The sequence below is a fragment of the Sarcophilus harrisii genome, chromosome 3, assembly GCF_902635505.1.
Source record: "Sarcophilus harrisii chromosome 3, mSarHar1.11, whole genome shotgun sequence".
Lineage (NCBI taxonomy): Eukaryota > Metazoa > Chordata > Mammalia > Dasyuromorphia > Dasyuridae > Sarcophilus > Sarcophilus harrisii.
The window spans coordinates 207,668,979-207,677,130 of record NC_045428.1 but is presented as its reverse complement, the minus strand read 5'-3'; positions in this window follow the sequence as shown (position 1 = coordinate 207,677,130).

Genomic DNA, 8,152 nt, shown 5'->3' with positions numbered 1-8,152 from the left:
TCTTAGGAAGTTCATTAATGACCTGTTCAATTACTTTTTTCTAAAATGGGACTCTTCAGGTAATTTATTTCCTCTTCTGCTAATCTGGGAAAATCATGTTTTTGTAAATGGTCATCCATTTTGGTAAGATTGTCAGATTTGTTGCCATACAATTGGACAGAATAACTCCTAATTATTGCTTTAACTTTTTTTTCATTGGTGGAAAGTTCTCTCTTTTCATTTTTGATATTGGTGATTTTAGTTTTTTCATTCCTTTTTCTAATTAAATTAATCAAAGGTTTATCTCTTTTCTTGTGTTTTTCATAAAACCAACTCTTAGTTTTATTTAGTAAATAGTTTTCTTAGTTTCAATTTTATAAATTTCTCCTGTAAGTTTCAGAATTTCTATTTTGTTATTTAATTGGAGATTTTAATTTGTTCTTTTTCTAGCTTTTTAAAGTTGCATGTCCAATTGACTGATCTCCTAATTTTCTATCTTATTCATTTAGTTATTTAGAATATAAAATTTTCTCTAAGAACTGCTTTGCTTGCATCCCATAAGTTTTGATATGTTATCTCATTATTTCCATTCTCTTAGATGAAATTATGGATTGTTTCTGTGATTTGTTGTTGACCTACTCATTTTTTTAGAACTAAATTATTTAATTCCCAATTGCTTTTTAGTCTATCTTTCCCTCATCCTTTACTGAATATAATTTTATTGCAATGTGTTCTGAAAAGGAATTTACTATTTCTGCCTTTCTGCATTTGATTGTGAGGTTTTTATGCTCTAATACTAAACCAGTTTCAATGTAGTTATTATATACTGCTGAGAAAAAAAGGTATATACTCTTCTGACCCTAATACATTTTCTTCAGAGTTCTGTCATATCTAGATTTTCAAGGATTCTATTAACTTCCCTAATTTCTTTCTTGTTTATTTTTTTGGTTAAATTTGTCCAATTTTAAGAGGGGAAGTATAGTTTTGACATCCATTTCTTCCTGTAAGTGGTTTAAAACTTTCTCTAGGAATTTGACCCTCTATCACTTGGAGCATATACATTTAGTATTGTTACTATTTCATAGCTTATGATACTCTTTATCAAGATGTATGTTCCTTCCCTGATCTCTTTTTATGACCTATTTTTACTTTTACTTTATCTGACATCAGAATAGCTACACCGTTTTTTTTTTATTTCAGTTGAAGCATAATAAATTCTGCTCCAGTCTTTTACCTTTACTCTGTATGTATCTCTGTGTGTCAAATGTGTTTTTTTGTATACAACATATTGTAGGATTCGATTCTGTTTTTATTTTTATTTTTTATTATACATTTTTATTTACAAAACATGCATGGGTAATTTTTTCAACATTGACCCTTGTAAAACCTTCTGTTCCAAATTTTCCCCTCCTTCCCCCACTTCCTCCCCTAGATGGAAGGTAGTTCAATAAATGTTAAATATGTTAAAATATATGTTAAACCAAATATATGTATACATAATTATACAGTTATCTTGTTGCACAAGAAAAATCAGATCAAGAAAGAAAATTTTAAAACCTGAGAAGGAAAACAAAAATGCAAGCAAACAATAACAGTGAAAATGCTATGTTGTGGTCCATGCTCAGTTTCCATAGTTTTCTCCCTGGGTGTAGATGGCTCTTTTCATTATGAACAACTGGAATTGGTTTGAATCATCTCATTATCGAAGAGGGCCACGTCCATCAGAATTGATCATTGTATAGTCTTCTTGTTGCCGTGTATAATGATCTCCTGGTTCTGCTCATTTCACTTAGTATCAATTCATGAAAATTTCTCCAGGCCTCTGGAATCATGCTGTTGGTCATTTCTTACAAAACAAAAATACTCCATAATATTCATATACCACAATTTATTCAGCCATTCTCCAAATGATGGGTATTCATTCAGTTTCCAATTTCTAGCCACCACAAAAAAGGGCTGCCACAACCATTTTTTGTATATATGGGTCCCTTTCCCTCCTTTAAGATCTCTTTGGGAAATAAGCCCAATAGTAACACTGCTGGGTCAAGGGATATGCACAGTTTGATAAGTTTTTGAAAATAGTTCCAAATTGCTCTTCAGAATGGTTGGATTCATTCACAGTTCCACCAACTATGTATCAGTGTCCCAGTTTTCCCATATCCCCTCCAACATTTGTCATTATCTTTTCCTGTCATCTTAGCCAATCTGACAGGTGTGTAGTGGTATCTCAGAATTGTCTTAATTTGCATTTCTCTGATCAATAGTGATTTGGAGCACCTTTTCATATGACTAGAAATAGTTTCAATTTCTTTATCTGAAAATTGTTCATATCTTTTGACTATTTCTTCCCTCCCTTCTAGTCCCTCTTTTTTCTTTCCTATTTCTTCTCTTATTTCTTTACAGGGTTAGATAAATTTCTATACCCAACTAGATTATTAAATTAATCCCTCATAGAGCCACCACTGATGAGATCAAGGTTCAGACAATGTTCATCCCCCTTACTTCTTTCCCTGAATTATAATAGGTATTTTGTGTTTCTTCATGTGATCTAATTTGTCCCATTATACCTCCCTTTCCTCTTTATCCAGTATAGCTCTTCCCCCCCTTAATATCTTTTTATTTGATATCATCTTATCAGATTCCATTCACAACCCTGTCCTCTATCCATGTGATGCCTCCTTCTGTCAGACCTAGTGACAGATATCATTTTGCCATCTATGGATGTAAACAGTTTAACATTTAAATAACACACACACACACACACATATACACACACATATATGTATGTCTATTTATACACAAATATGCATGTATGTATGTATATATACATATATATATGTGTATATATATATATATATATATATATATATATATATTCCTCCCTCTTTACCTTTCTATGCTTCTCTTGAGTCCTATGATTGTAGGTTAAATTTTTTTTAGTTCTGCTTTTTTCAATAGAATGGGTGAAAGTCTCTTACTTCTTTAAAGATCCATCACCTCCCTTGAAAGATAATGCTTAGTCTTTTTGGGTAGTTAATTCTTGTTTGTAACCCTTGGTCTTTTGCCTTTTGGCAATATGGTATTTTGGGTCCTCCGATCCTTTATAGTAGAAGCTGCCAGATCCTGGGTAATCCTGACTACTTGTCTTTGATATTTGAAGTGTTTTTGTCTGGCAGCTTGAAGTATTCTTTCCTCAGATTATAGTTTTGGAGTTTTACAGCAATGTTCCTTGGAGTTTTCCTCGTAGGATGTTTTTCCAATGGTGATCAATGAATTCTATCAATATGTATTTCCCCTTCTGTTTCTAGAATATCAGGATAATTTTTCTAAGTGATTTCTTGAAGAATGCTAACCAGGATCTTTTTTTTTTGTTCATGGCCTTCAGATAGTCCAATAATTTTAAAATTGTCTCTTCTGGATCCGTTGTCCAGGTCAGATGTTTTTCCAAAGAGATAATTCACATTTTTTCCCACTTTTTTTATTTTTTTTAGTTTGTTTGACTGGTTCTTGATGTGTCAGAGAGTCATTAGCTTCCATGTGCCCAGTTCTAGTTTTTAATGTGTGATTTTCTTCACTTTGCTCTTGTATCTCTTTTTTCTATTTGTTTAATTCTACTTTCGAAGATGTTTTTCTTTAATGGATTTTTTTTTTTTTTTTTTGCATCTGGCCAATTGCATTTTTTAAGGAGTTGTTTTCTTTAGTCAATTTGTTTCCTTCTTTTTCTCTCTCTTGCATACTTCTCATTTCTTTTTCTCATTTTTGTCTTCTATCTCAGTTATTTGCCTTTTAAAGTTTGACTTCCAAGAAGCCTTTTTGATCTAGACCAATTCATATCATTTTTTTAAGATTTCCTCTGTGCATATTTTGTCCTCATCTTAGTTTATGTTTTCATTTTCCCTGTCACCATAGTAGTTTTCTATGGTCAAGTTCTTTTCTGTTTCTTGCTCATTTTCTTTTCATTTCTTTTGGTATTTCCTCCTTTTTATTTTTATGGTGGAACTTTGCTCTTGGGGCAAAAGGGGTACTGTACCAAGCTTCCTGTGCAGCTCTGAGCTTTGACTTTGAACACAGGTGTCCCTTGTTTTTGTAGGGGGCAGCTTTATCCACTCTTTTTAGTAAACCACCTAGTTTCCCTGGATTTGCCTTGTGGACTGGTACTAGAGGCTGCTCCACTTATCTACTTCTCTACTGAGCTAGGACTGAGTGTCTTCTGATTTGCTGTGATTAAGTCTCTCACTGGCTTTCCCAGAGTATGTCTCAGCTGGACTGAACACCTTTTTTATCCCAGTGAGACTGACTTTTCTTGAGAATTGTCCATTCTGTCTTGAGCTGGGGAGTAGTTTCATTCTGTTAGACCCTGTTCAGAGGCTTGGTTTCATGTGGTTCTTAAGGGAAACTGTGATAGCATGACCAACTTACTAGCTTTACTCTGTCATCTTGGTTCCACCCCCCCAGAAATCCCTTTAAGATAGATATAAAATTCTATTTTGTACATTTTGTCAAAAAATGTCAATCATCCAGTGTTAAAGTTAGAATTTATCTACCTTTTTCATTTTACAGATATCTTCAGAAGCCACAGAAAGAACATTTTTGAAGAGCCTATAACCATATGTTGAAATATTGTATATTTATTATAATTAATAGCATGAATGCCATAAAATAGAACACGTTTAAAAAACAAACTATAAAACAATGTTGCATTGTGATTTCAGTAACCTTTTAAAGAAATGATAATTTTTGTTGTCATTTATCCCTATAAAATTTCTTCATAAAATTTGAACATATCCATACTTTTGGCCCAAGATCTAGCCTACATCGCATTCTAAAGTCATTGTCTTAAATCCGGATATTTATGAAGTACCCTAGCACTAATCAAGGTAATATTTTCCTAATCTGTCTATTTTTAATACAAAATTCCAAAGATTATGCTTCAAGGCTATGAGTCATTTACAAAACCCTACTCTGTTGTTTCATGGTCCTGGATGCTTCAGGTTCAAAAATCTCTTGACTGAAAATAATCTTGAATCCTCAAAAGAAACTAATTTCTATGCTGGAAGTGACAAAGAGTTTGGGGGTCAGAGTATAGTATAACTATACTAGGAAAATAGTCAAGGTCTCTGAAATAAAGAGAAAAGCTTACAGCATGGATAGTTCAATTAAATATTAGCTAATATTATTTCTATATCTAATCACAATAGCATATCACACCCTTCTAGGCCCGTTAGTGTTTTTAATCCAAAAATATATAATGAAAGAAAAAATATGATTCAAGATCAAAAGGTGAGTTAATAAGATCATTTCATGCCAATTCTCCTTTATTTCCCTGAAGCTCTTCTTAATTTTCATGCCATAAGAGTCATAATGCTGATTTTCATTGTCCTGGAGTTTATTGCAACACTTTTAACATTACTCAGGTTCAATGTTTCTACTTCACCAACATTCTCAGTTTATCATGTAAGCTGGTAGGATCTTGCCTGTAGTGTCTGAGCTCATTGGAATATTCTTACCACTAAATTCAAATGATTCTTACGCCAGATTTTATTTGTGCAAGAGAAGAGGGCAGCTTTACAATGAATTATATATGCCGATTCATGCATTTTCTTCATAATATAGACCAAAACAGTATGATGGCCATAGCAAAAACCTAATTCTGAGTAGGTAACCTTAAGGAAGAAAAACTAGCTTACTTATACTACAAGACCAAGGAGTAGAAGAAGATGCAGCTAAGTATTAGAACGTATTTCTTTATCTACTTGTTTATTTCATATTACCTTACTATTCAGGAAGGTCCAAAAATCTCAGTGCAGTTTTGGATGATTTAAGCTTAAAATTACACTAAGACTTTTGGGATACACTGTATTATATATTTGTTTGTTTGTTTTTTAATACAGAGATGCAATTTAAAAATCCATTACTGCCCACCAGTGAGGGCCAACAGCTATGTGGACTGAAAAAAAAGTCTGTACTCATTGCCCTTTGCAAAATGCCCCAATGAAATTGCTAAGGCTGAAGCTATAAAACAGCTTAGGTTTAGGCTAATCTAACACAGGTTATGGCTGTGATCTTTAATAATGAATCGGTTGTCGCAATGTGTTTGCACAGATATAAATGGCAGGAATGTGCTATCACTAGAGACTACAGGAAATATTGCACTAATAGGAAGAGGCAGAAAGTAAAGTATAGTCATTAAAGATGGAGGCTCTGGGGTGACAATGACAAGATCTTGCAAGGTTGCAGAGTCCAATAATTGGTTTTGGCACCCAAGAACAACTGTTAAAAGAATGTCACAGTTGACACCCCCTCCATCCCTTCCCTAATGTTCTGTTAACATAAATATAAGAGCAGGTTTGTAATGGTATTAATAAACCAGAATGAACTCATTTGGGCAGTAAAATCATTTAGGTGCAATGAATTGTTGGGGTTTTTTTTAATGGAAAAAGAACGACTAAGGCATATTCTACTTTGCCTAAAAAGAAAAAATAAAACAAAACAAGAAGTACTAGCTTAAAGGTCATCTACATATGACTATTATTGATATGACAATAATCATTTTCAATTGTCACTTAGTGGTAGACCACAAAATGAGCCAAATTCTCATGATTCTAGATTGTAGAGTTTCTAGTAGTACTCTACCTATACTTGCTTCTTGCACAGAAGAGGAAAAGAAAAGAGAACAGAGGAAAGCAGAGAAGAGAGGAGAAAAAAGGGGAGGAGAGAGGAGAGAACAAGGTCAGGTGGGAGAAGAGGAAAGAGGAGACAAAAGGAAAGGAGGAGAGGAAAGGGAAAAAAGCAAAAGAAAAGATTGTTTTATCATATAAGCAAAAACCCATTTTCTTTCTAGGGTCACTCAAATGTGCTTATCAGAAATTCCCAGAATGCTAAAATAGAAATGTTCATTTTCAGCAAGGCAGATTTCAATAAATGTTAATTTTTTTTTAAATGAATTTTTTTTAAATAGTTGTATGTAGATACAGAGCTGGAAGAAATACATCTCATCCCCCATACCCCTCAATTTTACCTTTGGATAATTCTTCCAGTAAATCAAGTGGCTATATTAAAGCCTGTTTTTATTAACATTCAGATTTTAAACTTTCATTCTATTCCAATAAGAAAGCAGTTATAATGTTTAGTAATCTCCAAAGTTAAGAATTATTTTGTATATTTAACTGAACTTCTTGGGCAATTCTATTCCATTTCTTCTATCACACTGTAAAAATGGATAGTCTGGTCAATGTCTTCCTTGTTAAGTCTGGAGGTTTCAGTGAATTGTGAACTTCACCTTACATCTCTGTAGCCTCTACTACCACATAAAATAACACTGAAATCTATTGAGAATTACAGAAGCCAGATCTATTTGAAAAAGTCTTCTTGGTCATTATTTTTTTCCAGGAAAATAAATTAAAAACTTAATATGGGAAGAGGAAATACTGAGGTTCATCTTTAGAGGAGAAATGAAGTTAAAAATAAAAGCTTTTTATATTCTAAAGGGTAATATTAAATGATTCTTTGCCCAGACAGAATTTATAGATTAACCCCCCCCCAAAAAAATAAAAAAATAAAATGAGACATTGAAGAAAAAAAAAATTTTAAATCCAAGAAAAACAAGAAGATAATGAGAAAAAAGTTAACCAACTAGAAAAGGAGATACAGAATCTCAAAGATGAAAATAATTCTTTGAAAATTAGATTTGGGCAAGGGGGAAGCCAGTGAAGCTATGAGAGACCAAAACAGCATAAAGAATGAAAAAATAGAACAGAATATGAAACATAAGAAAAACAACAGATTTATAGAACAAATAAAGAAGAGAAAAATATAAGAATAATTGTACTATCTGACAGTTGTGAACCAAAAAAGAACTTTGACACAATAATGCAAGAAATAATCCAAGAAAATTGTCCTGGAGTGATAGACCAGGAAGGGAAAATGGAAATAGAAAAAAAAAAATCCACTGAACACCATCTTAATGAGATCCTTTATGGAAAACACATAAGAATATTATTGAAAAATTTCAAAACCCCCAGATCAAAGAGAAAATTTTTCAAGAAGCAAGAAAAACAACTTCATATATACTAGAACTACAATTAAAATTTTATACGACTTATAAGGAGTCACAATAAAGGACCACAGGTCCTGGAATCATATCTACTGACAATCTTAAGGTCAAAAATATCTA